Below are 17,036 nucleotides of genomic sequence, written 5' to 3' on the forward strand. Positions count from 1 at the left end.
AGTATGAAACACTGGTACAATATCGTCTCCCATCACATTACTCCGCGCAGGCAGCAGAACTGATTGCACTCATAGAAGCACTACATGCAGCAAAGGGTTGTGCAGTGACGATATACACAGACTCAGCTTACATGACAACGACAGTACATGGAGGCCTAGCAAGATGGGGGCGGAGGGGCTTTAGGAGGGCAGATGGAACACCTGTCCAACATGCAGAATTGTTAAAAGAGTTAATTGAGGCCCTGCAAAACCCCACTGCAGTAGCAATAGTAAAGTGCCAAGCACATACGTCTAACACAGATGTTGTGTCTTTAGGGAACGCGGCAGCGGACGCGGCCGCCAAGGAGGCTTCCTATTTTCAGAAAAATGACACAGGTGAGTACATGCTTAAGGACAAAACAAACGAAGAGCCCCCAGAGGGATATAATATCATGCCCATACCACAAATAATAGAATTACAGGAAGGGGCCAGTGCAGAGGAAAAAATATTGTGGACAAAGCGAGGGTGCAGCAAGTCAGGAACAGACCTGCTGTGGAGGCAAAATAACTCGGGGAAGGTGGTAATGCCAATTCAGCTACTAGAGATTGCATTTCAACAGCTACACTTCCCTGCACATAACACCAAACAACACATCGCAGCAGAAATACAGGAAGAATGGTTCGTGCCCTGTCTTCAGGAGCATGTGTCTCGATTGGCAATGGAATGTACAACATGCCAAATATACAATTCAGGGATGACATTACGCACTCTCCGGGGAACAATCCCTAAACCCATTGGCCCATTCAAGGAACTACACATCGATTACGCAGACATGGGGGAAAGGTGTCATGGTGCACGGTACATGATTGTGGTCGTGTGCCCATTTTCAAGGTGGGTGGAAGCAGGACCCTGCGCGCGACCCGATGCCAAGAGCGCCGCCAAGTTCCTAGTAAGGGAAGTATTCCCGCGCTGGGGAATTTGTGACGTAATCCGCTCAGACAATGGCACTCATTTTGTGAATGAGCTTTTTAAGGAAGTGACTACATTGCTAGGAATAAAACATAAATTATGCTCAATTTATCATCCTCAAAGTAATGGCGTAGTGAAAAAGATGAACGGACTGTTGAAGGGCAGGTTATCAAAACTATGCTTCTCATTAAAAAAGAATTGGATTTACTGCCTACCGCTTGCGCTATTTGAGTTGCGAAACCAGCCAAGCAAAGACCACCATTTGTCCCCGCACGAGATCGTGACTGGGAGACGGATGAACACAGCACACTCACCACTGCGCGAACACTCAGACGCTCACAGAAGCGCCGCGATATTGGGAGAGGAGTTCACAGACTATTTAAAGAAACTGACAAGGGCAGCGCGCGTGATAGCAAAGCAATTGTCCCCACCCTTCACTAGAGAAGAGGGAAATGTAACAGGCGCTGTCACGGAGCCAGAGCAACAACTACAGCTAACGCCAGGCGACTGGATATATGTCAGAAGTTTTGTGCGTCGGTGGAATGCACCACGATTCCATGGCCCATATGAAGTAATATTTTGCACGCCTACGGCGGTAAAGGTCAAAGGGTTGAGGTACTGGGTGCACTTGACCGATGTACGGAAGGCATATAGCAACGTACAAGAGGAGGTAGATGGGGAGGCACAGACAACAGCAAACGCTGCAACTGAGCAGAATGACTGAATATGAACTTGCGTGTATGTGCTGGTACTGAATTTGAAGAAATGCACAACTTATAAAGATGCAAAAAAAAAAAAAAAAAAAAAAAAAAAAAAAAAAAAAGGGGGGGGAAATTTTGTTTTAACTTTGATCTTGTTGAGTATGAATATATCATATACATATATTAAATGGAATGCCAAACTATGAGCGTGTATACACCCTTGTCTGTGAATACCCCTCCCCGCATCCCCACCCGCTTCCATTCCCCGTCACATGTATATTGGCACTGATGGTGCCAACAAAAATGTTTACATGTATGCACTCAACGCACTTTTATATCTTAAAACAGGAGCTTCCATGGCATCTAACGGGCGGCCTGCAACGGATAAATTTACTAGAATTAGAGAATGGTTAACTGTGAAATGTATATATTCGTATGAATGTGGACTATCTGCGTGCATTATATTGTTTTTTACATTATTATTTGGACTGGTTACATACTGGTTCATAGCGTTCATCTCTATCGAGATGAACGAGGGGGGAGGGAGCAACACCACTATTGGGACCAATACAACTGCAAGTGTCAACGCAACTACAAGGGAAGGTGATTTTTTGATATGGGATGGAACTAAACTTGTGTGGGGCTACTATACTACGTCACCCAATGTTGTCATCTCACACGATGGAGGGCCAAAAAGTGGAAGACAAAACAACACACTGTCCCCACCTGAGATGTCTAATTACAATGCTCACAGTTTAAACGACCGAAATCCCTCTGCCATATCATGGTTGTATAATACCCCCACCAGCCAACCTGCCCCCACGACCATAGAGAATCAAAGAATGAGAGAGACACATGAAATATTATATGATGACTGGGTGAAGGGGGGCGGGAATGAGAAAGGGGGGTCTAGTTTGTCTCGTGCCCAGGGAATAGGGAAGAATATGAGGAATAAGAACAATAGACGGAAGAGGGAAGCAGGGAGGAGGAAATATGATGAGTACTATGGGCTAGGCCTAGATAAGATGGAAGACCCACGACACCCCCACCAAACAAATAAGTGGTATGCAGATATGAGTGCCACAGCTAAACAAACAACAAACGAGAGCTGTTATGTTTGCTCCCTCATCCCTCACGCATCAGGTACACCCAAAGTACTGTTACCCAAAGAATTGCCGATTATAGATGCCCAATGTCTCCTTCATCTCACGTTGTGCAGAATTAAGAACACTTTCCAGGCACATGAAGTGACTTTTCAAATGCTGCAGAACGAGAAAACGTGCTACCCAAAACCGACAGGGGTTGTATGTCTGAAAGAACCATTTTTTGCAATCGAAGGGACACTTTTTTCTGATAACAAGTGGAAGAATGAAGAAGTAATGTGTAAAGCTGAAGCACTGAGGGGTGTGGCACCGGAGAAATTGCAATGGATAAAAGAAACATGCACACCCGTATGGAGAGAACACATTTCAAAGCTAACCTGGGTCACGCCAATTGAAAAGCCTTTCAAGTTGCAGAATGAAATAGACTATGAACTATGTTTCAAAGGAGAGGGGAGAACGTCCATGGGGACGAACAAGAAGTGCAACAAAACCCTCACTATCCCAGACCTAAGAAAAGGGACTGCGGCCCTTATGGACACGTATTGGGTATGTGGAAACCAGGCATACCTACACCTCCCCCCGTCGTGGAGTGGCAGCTGCTCAATGGCCACTCTGCACTCAGCTCTAATGGTGATACCAGAAAGCCACATCGATGGAAGCAAAAGGACACAGGAACGCACACAACAGAGTGTGGGCCAACCAACTGCAGAACCACGAATGTATGTCCTGTCTTCTGGAAGCAAGGAAGAGGTGCTGACCCGCAACAGACGAGCATCAAACTATATATCGAAGGCATCATCAGAACTATTGGCCCAGATCCCAGACAAATATCGATTATTCAGCTCAGCAGAAACATTCTTTGCCTCGCTCGTATCAAGTGTCCAAGCAAGGGCTAACGCAAAATGGCTCCAGATAACACGCTGGGAATTAATTCAGCTGGCGAACGACACTGAAGAAGGTTTTAACATAATAACGGTCGAACTAAGAGCCTTGCGACTGATGACCATGCAAAACAGGTATGTCCTGGACCTGTTCGCGGCGATGGACGGCGGTGTTTGCCGAAAAATAGGAAGTGCCTGCTGCACTTTCGTACCTTCTGAAGACGCAGAAAACGGCTCCCTGTCCCATGTGATCGAAGCAGTCCACAACCTAGGAGAAAAAATGAAGATGGAAGGCGGAGCAGAAGATAGTACATGGTTCGATAACCTCTTCTCCTGGGTCCCCTCATGGCTTGGAACAACGATGAAATTTTTGATGCCAGCTGTGGTGTTCCTCTTATTGATTTTCTGCCTATGCCAGGTGGGTCTTCGAGTCTGTGCTAACGCAGTACCAAATGGTGCAATGATGATGGTGACAATGGGCAACTCACACGGTACAATAAAAACGGTGCAAGAAGCACAAGTACAAACAGGGGTAGACAACACACCAAGGTACCAACTGGTGCCCATGTACCATGACAAGGATATTGTAGATAAGCTTTGGCACACCACCATCAAAGAGCCCCGCATACTAGAATGGTACGAGGAAGTGTGGGTAGATTTGGAAGGAGATGGTGGGTGCATATATCTTACGTGTACTCCAGATGAATACGCCAGGAGAGGTGAGAGTTTAAGGGGGGTGTGCAGAGCATGGATGCCTATCAAAGGAACTCCTGCATGGGATGAGGCGGTGATGGACGAAGCAGAGTGTAGGAGGATAGAGGAGTTAAAGAATTCGTTACTTTAGTAACGAAAGGGGGGAAATGTAGGGGAGGACTGGTCCAGGAGACCCCTCTCGCCTGCGTTTCTTCCCCAGGTGAGGGCTATGGCCCATTGGGCGTTCCCTCATGCCACCCGGGCCCAGGTGGTGGAGGGCTCACCCACTGGAGACATTGCCCGCATGTATCGAATGCCCACATGTATTGATTACAACACAAATTTAGTTATGCCCAAAAACCATTCTCTGCCCGGTAAAGATGGTGTGAGCTCAGCGCACTGTAGCGCGGCCCCCACCCTTGGAGAACATCCCTGTTGCCGCAGCACCCTGGCAGATCCGCTGCGAGCACGTTCCCACGAACAAGACGGACATGAGCTAGCGAAATACGCTAACATTGTAACAGTTCACCTCCCGCAGTGTACCATCACTATCAGCATGACCCAGCCAGCAGGCCTGAACAGTGAAATGAACAGCAAAATGGTCCTCTGATGGCAGACAGTCTTTACATATATATGTATATATGAATGTCAAGTCCTCTTGCATTATTTCTTTCTTCCACAAAATATACACGCCTGTAGAATGTATTAAAATGAGAGAGTATGCTCCCATGATATAAGCTATAGCGAGCCCGCACCATTACAGGTGGATGCTAATGATAAAGGGACGCTCCAGGGATCTGTTCGTTGCGTGTATCACTGGGCAGCCTACCTCACATGGTTTCGCGCCATAACTAAAACTAATGCTGCTAGAGTACGCGAGAAAGCGGATGCAACTATACTATGAACTCATGTCAAGAATGCGCAAGAGTGCACTTATCATGTGTGAATGTCTGAGCCCCTCATATGCTACCACCGTCACGTACAGGGGCGGATCGTTTTCTATGTACTCCACTGATCTAACCACTACCTCATTTACTGCAAATGTATATGCATGTAACTAAAACACTGTAGCTGCTAGAATATAATGTACAAAAATGGTGCTCGGACTGGGTATAGTGGAAACGCACCCAGCCAAGGTTAAATGCATGTTTTGAAGTGATTTTAAATAAGTATTATGGAAAGTATTCAAATGTTTGCGATGTGTTTACCTATATTTGGCAACGCACGAGGGAGATACCTTTGTGAAAGCGTACAAGGTCTCGATGTATCCCCCTCCCTCCCTCAGAAGACTGCCAAGACATGAGAACAGAGCCCCGCTCTGCGCTATCACACCTCCCCCGACCTGACTGGAGCCGCTTCAAAGACTTGTAACCCCACTGCAGCACCCAAGGCCGCGGCCAGCCACCTGCATCATTTACAGCATAGCAATAAACCTTAGTTTAAACTCAAGCGTCCCCCTGTAAACCCCACAACCCACCGGACTGTCTCAGACTTATAGCCCTGTGCAACCAGGACACCCAACACTTTGACGACACACAGCGAAACATCTATCACCACTTCTAACAAGACAGAAAGACCTGTACCACCCGCCCCAGTCCCCGAAGCTTAGTCCCTCGACCTACGGTCCCGGTCAACAGATCACAAGTAACCAGGCCTCGATATATTATCTCCAGACCCCTCACAAGGTGCATTCCTCCTGTGTTGCCTTAACCTATTGAAAGATTTACTAAAAGAGAAAAGAACTGTAAATGACTGAATGACTGCGGGGTGCATGGCAGAGGGCAAGTAAGTCAGGAAAGGCATTCATCTCTGCCACAGGCCGCCTCAGCACACCAACACCGCCCGGATGAACTCAAGCCGACCTGCCAGGCCCAGCCCAACCCACGAGGGTGACCAGTGACGTCCTCCAGCCAAGACCAACCACACCACAGCAGCACCTATAGTCGTCGCCACCCAATCCCAATGAACTTGTGCCCCCTATAGTATGTAGGTTGTGATGACGTTTTTTGTAAATATATACGCCTGTCTTTGCTATTGTCAGACAGAGCGCTCTCGGAGTTTGCAGAGTTCTTTGCATGCCCAATTCTGATTGATAAACTCCCATTTACGCTCACCCGCACTCTGTCCTGGTCTTATTCCCATTTTGGGAGAGTCCTTCATTGTCTCTCATTGCGGGGAGGATCGTGCTGTTTGGGGACGCTTGCTTTCACTGGTCATGCTCTCTAGATATCCCAGGCTTCGACATCTCAACCCAGGTGCCATCTCCGACCCTGAAGTTCGACAGGGTGCAAGGAGCTATCACGCCCCAGTGACCAGCGTCCCCAGAGTGGCTGCGGGGAGTGCAGCGCATCTTATGCGTGTCCCTACTCCCTTGCATCACCCTTAGTGCATAGGATCCAGCGGCTGTCTTGGAGAGGGTCATCTGTCTCCTCGTGGCCCAAGCACACATCGACAGGAAACTGCCTATCCGCTGGGCAGAGCACCCAATGATTCAGCGGTCAGTCAATGCAGTCCTCACAGGGCATCAAGAGACCAAATTAGGATGCCACATATAATATAAACAGGATCATAATTCAGATCATCCCGGGAGCACTTGTAGGAGATGTCTTCATGGTATGGTGTCTTGCCACCCCGCCCCCTATCACTGCTGCTATACTTGTACTGCTTCTCTACTACCTCTTCTCACTCTCTAGTCTCACTCTTTACAGCCACTACTAAAACTATTTCTTAGTACTGCAACTTCCTCTCTCTCCCAATGCTACTCACCTACGCACACTACCACTATCTTCACTTCCAGCTACTACTACTACTGCTTCCCTACTCTGACTCTATCGCTACTTCAGTCACTCCCTGCTCTCACGCACAATCACTCCACAGATCACTCACTCCAATAACCTCCACACTACTTCTGCACTCTACTCCTCTGGGCCATGTAAGTCCTTAAAGGACCGTAGCAGGCGGACCCAGACCCTTCGCACTGCAGCTGTCACTGGGCCTCTCCAGGCCCAGCATATGATGCATATGCGGGGGAAGGGGAGGATATGGCCGGTTCCAGCAGCCAGCAGCCATCCAGTCTGACTCATCCAGGCGCTATCTCTGTCCGCCATGCTCAGTGCAGAGTGCAAGTTTCTGAAACCATGGCACTGTTCTTCCCAAATCACCTCTATGCCGGCATCACTGGTAATGCTCTCTAGATATCCCAGGCTTCGACATCTCAACACCAGGAGCTGTCTCCGACCCTGAAGTTCGACAGGGTGCAAGGAGCTATCACGCCCCAGTGACCATCATCCCCAGAGTGGTTGTGGAGAGTGCAGCCATCTTATGCGCATTCGTACTCCCTCGCATCCTACTCCACCTCCTGTCCCCACCCAACTACAACCCACAACTTATCACCCCCAGGCTTACCCTTAAATATTGCACCCCCTCCCCTGATTGTACAACTTAACCTGACCAATAACTTACCCGGTTCCAGGGGGTGAAACAGGGAGAGGGCTTGAGGACTCTTCATAGGGGCTTGTAAGCCTGCCCCCTTTACACACAGTGGGTCTCATTACAACCCTGGCGGTAGCCGTGCCTGTTAAACAGGCACAGCTGCCGCCAGAGTTGCATTTTTTCCGGCACCCGCGAATGGGCAATTACCGGGTCATTACGGCCCTGCCGGACCAGATAATTTCCCATTTGCGGGTGCCTGAAAAAAGATGCTCCCCATTCCCATTCGGCCACACAGGGCTGAATGGGAAAGGGGAAGTCTGATGCATTGGCACCATTTAGAACAGTGCCGGTGCATCCGACATGCTGTGCTCGCAGGTGCCTTTCTGCCTGCCAGGTCCGACCTGCCGGGCAGAAAGGCACCCGCGAGCACAACTCGTAGTTTGCCGGTCCGGGAACTACGGTACCGGCAAGCTTACCGGTACCGTAGTTCCCGGACCGGCAAACTCCTAATGAGGCCCAGTGTGTTTGTAGGTCATGTGATGCCTCATAGCGAGCTGCTTTTCCCTTTCTTTGAGACCTAACTGGACACCTTGCAATGGTAAACTCCCTGGTGGGCTAGTGGGAGTTTCTTTTATATGGCTTTCATGGAGGTCATTGTTTACTAATAAATATCCGTTGTGATTTAGTGGATCATTCATAACTGGGCCGAGCCTCCGAAGACCCTCCTGCCCGCTCTTTCTAATGTCCCTGATGGTTTAGTGGGCTGATCTAATACATCAAGTCTCTGGTGGTCTAGTCAGGTGTGTGCAGGCTCCAGTTGCGGTTTGCAGCTGAAGCCGAGCTCCGCATCACACCGTCATGTTGGCTCATGTCTTTCTGGCGGCATCCTGCTCTCTCCTGGCCCCGCCCGTCCTCCAACGTTGAGGCGGGTGCATCCTGTGCCGTGCAGCCAGTGCCCTGCTGGTTGCTGCGGGCCGGCGTGTTCATCCCAGACTCCCTGGACTCCCACTGTGGCTCTGGCATCAGCTGTCCTGTCCGCTGCAGCTGGTTGCAGCATGGTCCCACTCTCCTCTGCCCGCTGGTGCGCAACCACCTCCGGATCAGGTAACAAGGGTTATGGGGGGGGGCCTGCCCACACTCAAGGCCCCTGAGGAGGGTGGCAGGGCTCCCTCCCTCCCCAGATAAGGCCTCAGAACAGGCATTGTCACATAATGTGTATGTTTATTATAGCGCTGCAACAGCAATGGTTGAAGTTGCAGGACACTGTACATAGGAAAACAAGAAAACATGTTCCTATGTTCCTACACAATGCAAGGTCACCAAATCTTGCAAACCAAGTAGGTTCAAACACACAAGCCAGGCTCTCAAGGGCCTAAACCCATCAACACGCACAGAACCCCAGCTCGGTGAAACCTCTCAACCTCATCCACATATTTTGGTGCCGGTGGGAGGGCGGGGGGATAGCTACTGAAGGGGCACCAAGATTCTAAATGAATAATGGGTGAGCCCTCACAGGGTGGTGAATGTTTTCAGTGGAGGGTCCTAACTTTTTTCTCAAATGAGTGTGAGTAACCGAACATAGCGAGGGAGCCCAAAAGAATTAAGGGGAGTTATCTGTTAAAGAAATGCGCTGCAATGATGCATTTTGCAGCACTATTGTTAAGAAAATAGATTAAAAAGACATAAAATGTATAATTGTTTCTCTATGGAAACATGAAAACTATCCAGTGAATTTCATGATTCATGGGAAGTCATGCCTGGTGAATATTTTGAGTGGATGTGTCTAAATATTTCCTCAAATTAGTGCGAGCAACCTTACATAGCGAGGGAGTCAGAATAATTAAGTGGGTACATTTTTTAAAACAATATACTGAAATTATGCATTTTAGTGAAGAGTTTTTGACAAATATGAGGTAAAAAGGCACACAATTTACAGTTGATTATCTAGGGTAACACATGTAACAATCCAGTAAATGCGATGTCACCAACAGTAAATTACATAGGACCATTTCATACCATTTTGATGAGGCTGCAGTCACAACCTATGCTAGTAATGCTCACTTTAAATCACATGCATGAAGCTGCTGCCATAACCTACCTATATAGCCGGTCAAGTGGCACAGCGAGTAGAACGCTCGCTTTGACACCCGTGCAGAGCCTGCTAACGCAGGTTCGAATCTCGGCAGCGCCAAACTCAGCCTTTCATCCTTCCGAGGTCGATAAATGAGCACTACACACCGTGGGTAATAATAAGCAGCGCTCAGATACCTGAGGGTTCGTAGCGCTATATAAATGCCAAATTATTAGTATTATTATTATCTATGCCAGTAATGGTTGTTGGAAATCACATGCATGAAGCTGCTGACACACAACCATGCAGTCTCTGCAAGGGATTTACAGCAGATCCCTTGCAGTGATGATACAAAGAGGGGTCAGAAATGTGAGGCAGACAACTTTTGGATGAATTGTCAAAATATGCCATTTTATTAAATCATACATTTCATCAAATGCCTCACTATCCCTGCTCAGACGAGGATTCCCCTGCCTATCAAAACTAAAGGAAACAACACTCTTAACAAAGGATATTTGCCCCACACACTTAAGCATAAAATATGCAAGAAAATATAGGTCACAATAAAAATCAACAATGGTATCGCTCATATATTCACAGTCTCTCTTTATAACCTGGATGAAATCCGCTTCCCCAGGTTTCAAGTTAGGTTCAGTTCCAATGCTCAACACAAAGAAACAAGGAAATAAGTGTTTGCAACAAAGTTCCAGTTCAGTTCTTGGCTCCTTCACTTTGTCAAAAGAATGTTCTGTCAATCAATGTTCAACCAACAGAAAAGTCTCTCTTGTTCCTTGAACAAAGATTTTCCACTGCATCAAAAGGCATCAATGATATTCCAAGTCAAGATGCTTTGCCACAACATATAAATGTCAAAGAGGAAACACAGTTTGTCAGACTCAAAGAAAACCCAATTTCTGTCCAGGTAACAGAAACACAGCTTCTTGGTATTACTTCTCAAGTTTCCCTTGATTGCATTAGGAATTACAACTTATATCTTTGTCAGGATGACTTCAGGTCACCTCTACTTTCACATGAATAACTGTTATACCGCGTTAACTTCTGCAAGGATTTACCATGCAGGTCTACTCGCCTGCCCCATATTGTTCCACAATCAATTGTGCTTCTGAAGTGTTAAATCTACCGACTCCCAAGAGGTTTCTTTTAACCACAGCTTCAACAGTCTGCAATTCTGTGATTTTGAGCAACTTAGAAAAGACAATATTCACAACAATGTTACTCAACCTATTCAGGTAGGCAAAGCACGTCCTATGAACAGTCCCCTTTCATAAGGGCAGCCTCTTTGCCATTTGTCTTTCTGCAACACCAATATCCACTACAACTTCAGCAGAATGTACTTTTGAGACTTTGAGCCACTTCTCAGAAGACAAGATTCTCTTTAGTGCCTCTCAAAGCCTGCAAGTAAGCAAGGCACACTTCCTCTGAACATTCACCTTTCAGAAGGGCAGCCTCTTTGCTACTCTTGTCTTTTTGCAGCATCAACAACCAAAAATGCCCATAAGGATATAATTAGACTTTCCTCCTTCTGTCTTTGGCAATGTGAGTTAAAACACCTGTTTAGGGAATATATACCATCAACAAGCTTCCCCTTTTTATAGATTTGCATTCATCTCTTTGCTTCCTGCCAAACTGTCACAAAACACTTCACTCTCGTCTAAACTTGAACCCTCCTCCGTCTCTTCACCTGAGGTACTGGAGTCTGTGCTATAGGTTCTCGGGACAGTTGTGAAGTTTGGAACCTGCCTCAATATGAAGCCACAGTGGCCACCGGTGAGCTGTAGCTGCCTGTGACTCCACTACCGAAGCAGGTAGTAATTCCGGGGAAAAAGCCTTAGGGTACAAAAAAACCCCAACGTCGGCTGTGGATGTTCTTGAATGCGCCGACGAGCAGAAGCAGATGTTGCGGTGTCCACAAGAGGAGTTGAATAGTATCTCCGGTTCTGATGTAGCTGGGAAACAGGCTCCGAATAGGATGTCCGGAAGGAAAGGAAAGGTAAACACTTTCTCAGCTACCGGGAACAAGGAAGTGACAGATGACCGCAACCGGCTGCCTGTCGGAAGGTAATGTGGAAATTGAAATGAGAGGCTCGGAAGCGTCAGGGCAGCAGCTTCCGAGACGAGAAAGGCAAAAAAGGTAAGAGAGGCAGAGGAGAAGAACGGACAGTGGCCGAGGAAGTCTGGGTAAAACCCGGAAACCAAAGGTAAGGCTAATGGAGTAACAGGCATAATGTGGGGTTCGGATCTATCATAACAACAAGCCATTATATGGCTTGGCATCTTTAAAAGGGTCTTCCCTTACAAAGAAAAATACTGTGGGCCTCATTAGGACCCAGGCGGTAAGGGGTTTACGGCGGCGTAAACAGCGCCAACCCTTACCGCCTGATTCCGAGGTCCCTTAGCGCCATGGAGGTTTTAACACCTGCTTTTAGCAGGTGTTAAAATCCATGGCGCTAAGGGACCTTGTTGTTAATTACGCCACCGTAATTTACGGTGGCGTAATTAACGCCTTCCCCACTCCCATTATGCCCTATGGGGCAAAAATGGGAATGGGGAAGGGTAAATGGGTAAATGGGGACTTACCGCCCCACTCACCTCGGAATGGGGCGGTAAGTCCGCCAACCACCATGGCGTAAACGTACTTTACGCCATGGTGGTAAAGGTACGACCCAGGCGGTAACTTACCGCCTGGGTCGTAATGAGGCCCTATGTCTCATCCCATGGGATCGCCTCACCAACCTGGGCCATGCCTCCTCCCAGGTGATCCTCCTGCAATAAACCACCCCCCAAGGTCAGGATCAGGAAGCGCCTGCCTTTCCCTGGCCATGTGGGAGGAGACTTTAGGCAGAGTTTTCGTGATCTGATCCAAACCTACACATACATACATATATATATATATATATATAGGCGCACAGCTACAGGCTCACTCAACTAGTCTTGCACCTATACACAATGCATTACATTCAAACACATGCAAGCATGCATACACATAACACAATCACAAAACACCAACACACACTTACCCTTATGTCTTCTCTTTAGGGGGCAAGGGCATGGCCAGGCAGCACACTGGACAAATTCAGGCGTGTTGTGCAGCCCGGACACAGGAAGGACTTGAATCCCCGAAACATGCGGCAAGAAAAACCAATGTGATTAGCAAGCAGCCCTTTTGAGTGACACTGTGAGAGACAAGGCAGAGCATTCCTCACAGGGTTTCTTTTATAAATATCAGGGTTGGCACTCAGGGGGGCATAGGGATGCACCAGGGAGGAAACACGTGGGGAGCCCAACTAACCTCTCCTCTGACTCTGCCCCTGGAAGGCAGATCCAAGCAAATAGAGAGAGCAAGAGAGAGGGGGGGACTTAGGTCTGCGGAACTACAGTAATCTAGGGCAGTTGTGTGATAACCTAACATTTATTCTTGAAGATTCCAGTCAGAGCAAGATCTCTGTGCTCTTGCTATAGAAATAAAGACAAGACTGTAAGTTATATAGGAGTTTGGGTTGTCTGTTGATCTATTGGCCATGACACCATTTACTTATATTTTAGCCAGAAAATACAAACAAGAACATAAAAAGTGATTGCCCCCCGTAACACACACATTTCACTACTAACATGGAATGTTCAGTGTTATGTTGCTTTATGTTAATATATTTTGTTGAGCGTACTAATACCAATGAATTGGCTGCTTGGCACTGGATTACTGATTGATTGCAGTGGGACAAATGGATGAATCATTTAGTGAACAGCCAGATTTTCAAGTTCTTTAGGAAGCTTAGGTGATTAACAACCAGAAAGCATTCCAATGTTGAGCACCCTAGGAGGAGGAGGAAGCTCATCCTCTCATCATGCATAAACAGAAGAGGACAGTTGTTACAAGTTGACATATAGTGGAGTATAGCGGTCTTAACAGAGCATGCTACCTGAACTTGGAGCAAGCGTTTGTCCTGCATGTTTTATGTATTCATATGGATGGAGGTGCAATGATCTTTTGGTCTCAAAAGAGCACACAATAGATAAGAAATCGGATTTGAGGGGAAGCAAGGAGAATCTTACAATGAGTTTGAGTGACATTCTGACCAGGATGTGGAGAGGAGTAAATGGAACCGTCACTGGGGACTATACTGGGGCCTGTGTCCTCAATACCTCCAACTTTCTCTTCGTAAATACCTTCGTACTCGAGCTCTTCGCTCCTCCACCTCCAACTCCCTTAGGGTCAGACGCTTCTCCAAGCAACGAGTTGGGGGTAGATTTCTTTCTTCAGCTGGGGCCTCCCTCTGGAACAGCCTCCCTGCCTCTTTGAAATTTGAAGCGAACCATCTCCGGTTCCGGAAGCACCTCAAGACCTTCCTCTTTGCTTCTGCCTTCTCTCTTCCTCTCCTCTGTTGATCTCCTGTATGATACTGCACTGGTCACCTGGCTACCCTCTGATTTCGGGCCCAGGTCTCTGCCAGCCCATTTGCACACCTGCACTACCTGTACAGCACTACCCTTCTCCCCTTCCCCTGGCACTTCTCCCCTACCCGCTCCCCTGCACTTGTGCGATCGATCGCAATGTCACTTGGCCTAGTAAGATCGTTGTCTCTGTCCTCCCTTTGTTCCCCTTCCCTTACCTCATCGCATCTTGAAACACTTGTGTATAGGCGCGTTATAAATGCCATATCATATCATACATGGGTGGACTTGCATAGATTAAGGACAATTACCATTAAAGGTAGGCGGTATGGCCACCTGTATTAGGGATGTGACCATGATGGATGAAGTGTTAGAGTGGCAGCAGAGAAAGTGAGGGGCAGAGGCAGGTTAGGGGCGAGGGAAAAATGTTAGCTAGAAGGCTGATGAGAGGTAGGTTAAGAGGGTAACTCGGGAGGCAAGGACGCATACCTTTAGTTTGGTTTTGAAGAAATCGGTGTGGACTGTTTCTCGGATGTCCAGGGGAAGAGAATTCCATGCAAACGGAGCAAGGAGAAAGAAAGGGTGGTAGCGAGAGGAAGCACAGGGAGGGTGAGGTTGCCACGAGGGGTAGTTGAGGAGGTAGAGTGGAAATTATGGGAAGGCTTGTAGAGTTGGATAGATGAGGATAGTTATGGTGGTGCCTTGCCATGGATAGATTTGTGAACCAGGAGAAGACATTTAAAATCTGGCCATGTTTTGCATCATCAGCCATCCAGACTGGTGACGGTACTAGGAAGTAGTTCTAGGAAGTTGTTGTAAAGTTAGTAAGTTCAAAGAGATTCCTGGAAAAGAAGTTAATCATCTTGCAGAGAAGACAAAAAGCACAGTTGGGGAGACCAATAGGATGCTGACACAGTAGTCCAGTTTAGAGAAGACAAGAGTGGTTAAGAGATGCTTGGCAGTGTTGAAAGGAAGAAGGTGCTTTATTTTCCTAATAGTTATGAGGTTGGAGTGAGCTGCTGTTGAGGTTTTGGAGATTAAAGTAGAGAATCTTTTAGGCGGGTCATAGATGATGCTGAGTTTCTAGCTGAAGAAGAGTATGGGAGAGTGTCAGGTGGGAAGGGAGAGGAAGAGATGAGAGAGAGTATGTGGCAGGGAAGAAGAGCATCTCTGATTTTGTAGAAATTAATATCAGAGAATGTAAAGCCATCCAATATTTAATGGCAGAGAGACAGTTGTAAATGTTGATAGAGAAAGATGAGAGGAGAGTTCAGGAAAAGGGAATACGATTTGGGTGTTGTCCGCAAAGAGTTGGTACAAGAACCCAAAGGAGGAGATTAGTGTCCCAAGAGCAGAGTTGTAGAGTGTAAAGAGGAGAAGACCCAAGACAGAGCCTTGTGGAACACCAACATTCAAAATAGAGAGTATTAAGGAGATCAGAGTGATTGACAGTGTCAAAGGCAGCAGACAGGTCAAGGGAAATGTGATACAAAACTCAAACAAACACACGCAAATAAATAACTCCCTTTTCCTTCCCTCTCTTCATCCACACTTCCAATATTGGAGCTCATTACGAGTATGGTAGTGTGGGAAAAAAGTGTCAGTAATCGAATTACCACCACTCTTCCCGCTCCGTCATATTACGACTTTTTCCATGGAGTGGGGGATTTACCGCCAGCATCATGCTGGAAGTAAATCCTCCCAATTATATGCAGAAATTACCGCCAGCGGAATTAATGATGTGGTAATTCCATCAAAATCCCCCATGGAGTCTTATGGACTCCAAATCAATGGGAACTAACACCGCCACCACCACTTGTAATCTGGCGGTAAATCTACTGAATCAAGAGGCAATAATGATAATTACGTTGGGTGGTATTCCAGTGGATTTACCGCTGGAATACCGCCCAACTCGTAATGAGCCTATAATCTTTTCCAATTCATGATGCAAAACTATTGGCTCTAACAATGATTGTTTCAGTGGCTAGAGCTCAAAGCTCCCTCAAACCTCCCCAACACCTTCATTTCTAATGCAGTAATGGAGCCACACATCTTCTTAAAAGCTCTTAGGTCCTAGGGGTGTTTTCTATTATACTACTGGTGCTACCAGGTTAGAGGAGTTACCTCTCACGTTGAGTTAGTGCAGTATTGCAGAGACGCTACCTACCTCCTTCAATTACATCTGTAAAGGGAAATGGAGAAGGTCAGTGGAAACTGGGTAGGCCCTGCCCCGGAACTGAAAGGGCTGGACACATATCAATGCAAGCCTTCCGTTCAATTTTGAGACGTTACAGCCCTCATTTTTTATGGGTCATTTGTAACGCACCAATCATGCACGTGCAATTCACTTTAGGACACAAGAATGGCTGAAGAGGGGGGAGTGGTGGGCAGGGGGTGCAGAAAGGGGAAGAGGAGAAAGATTTGTAGGCAACAAGGGTCCACATTTCTGAAACTCTTATGCTGGATTGCTCGCAATAGGTCAATGGCTGGCAAAGATGCTCCAATTGCCAAGATGAAGAGATTTCAGCTTTTAAGGCAACGATATGGCTGCATGCTTGAATAACATCTGTTTGAGAGGTTCTCAAATCAAATGCAGCTTTTCCAGGGCTTTGAGCTTATTGCCTGAGTACGGAGTCTTGCAATGGTATTGCCACTTTTTTCTTAAAGCAGGGTTGTTGAAGTCTCATGGATGAAGCCAACATTAGGCTCCTGGGAAGTGCATAGCCTCTCCAGGTAGGCCTTGTGGTCAGGAAAAGAATGGTGGGGTTGAGTCTGTTCCGACTGGGAGCCATCATA

General features: G+C 47.1%; 1 protein-coding gene across 2 annotated transcripts in view; it reads right to left on the minus strand.

Annotated features, from left to right (window-relative positions):
- The window catches only part of KLHL10 (kelch like family member 10), a 146,733-nt gene that overhangs the window by 95,709 nt on the left and 33,988 nt on the right, over positions 1-17,036 (minus strand). The gene's annotated exons all lie outside the window — the stretch shown is intronic.

The sequence above is a fragment of the Ambystoma mexicanum genome, chromosome 13, assembly GCF_040938575.1.
Source record: "Ambystoma mexicanum isolate Mex_15411 chromosome 13, UKY_AmexF1_1, whole genome shotgun sequence".
In the NCBI taxonomy this organism is placed as follows: Eukaryota; Metazoa; Chordata; class Amphibia; order Caudata; family Ambystomatidae; genus Ambystoma; species Ambystoma mexicanum.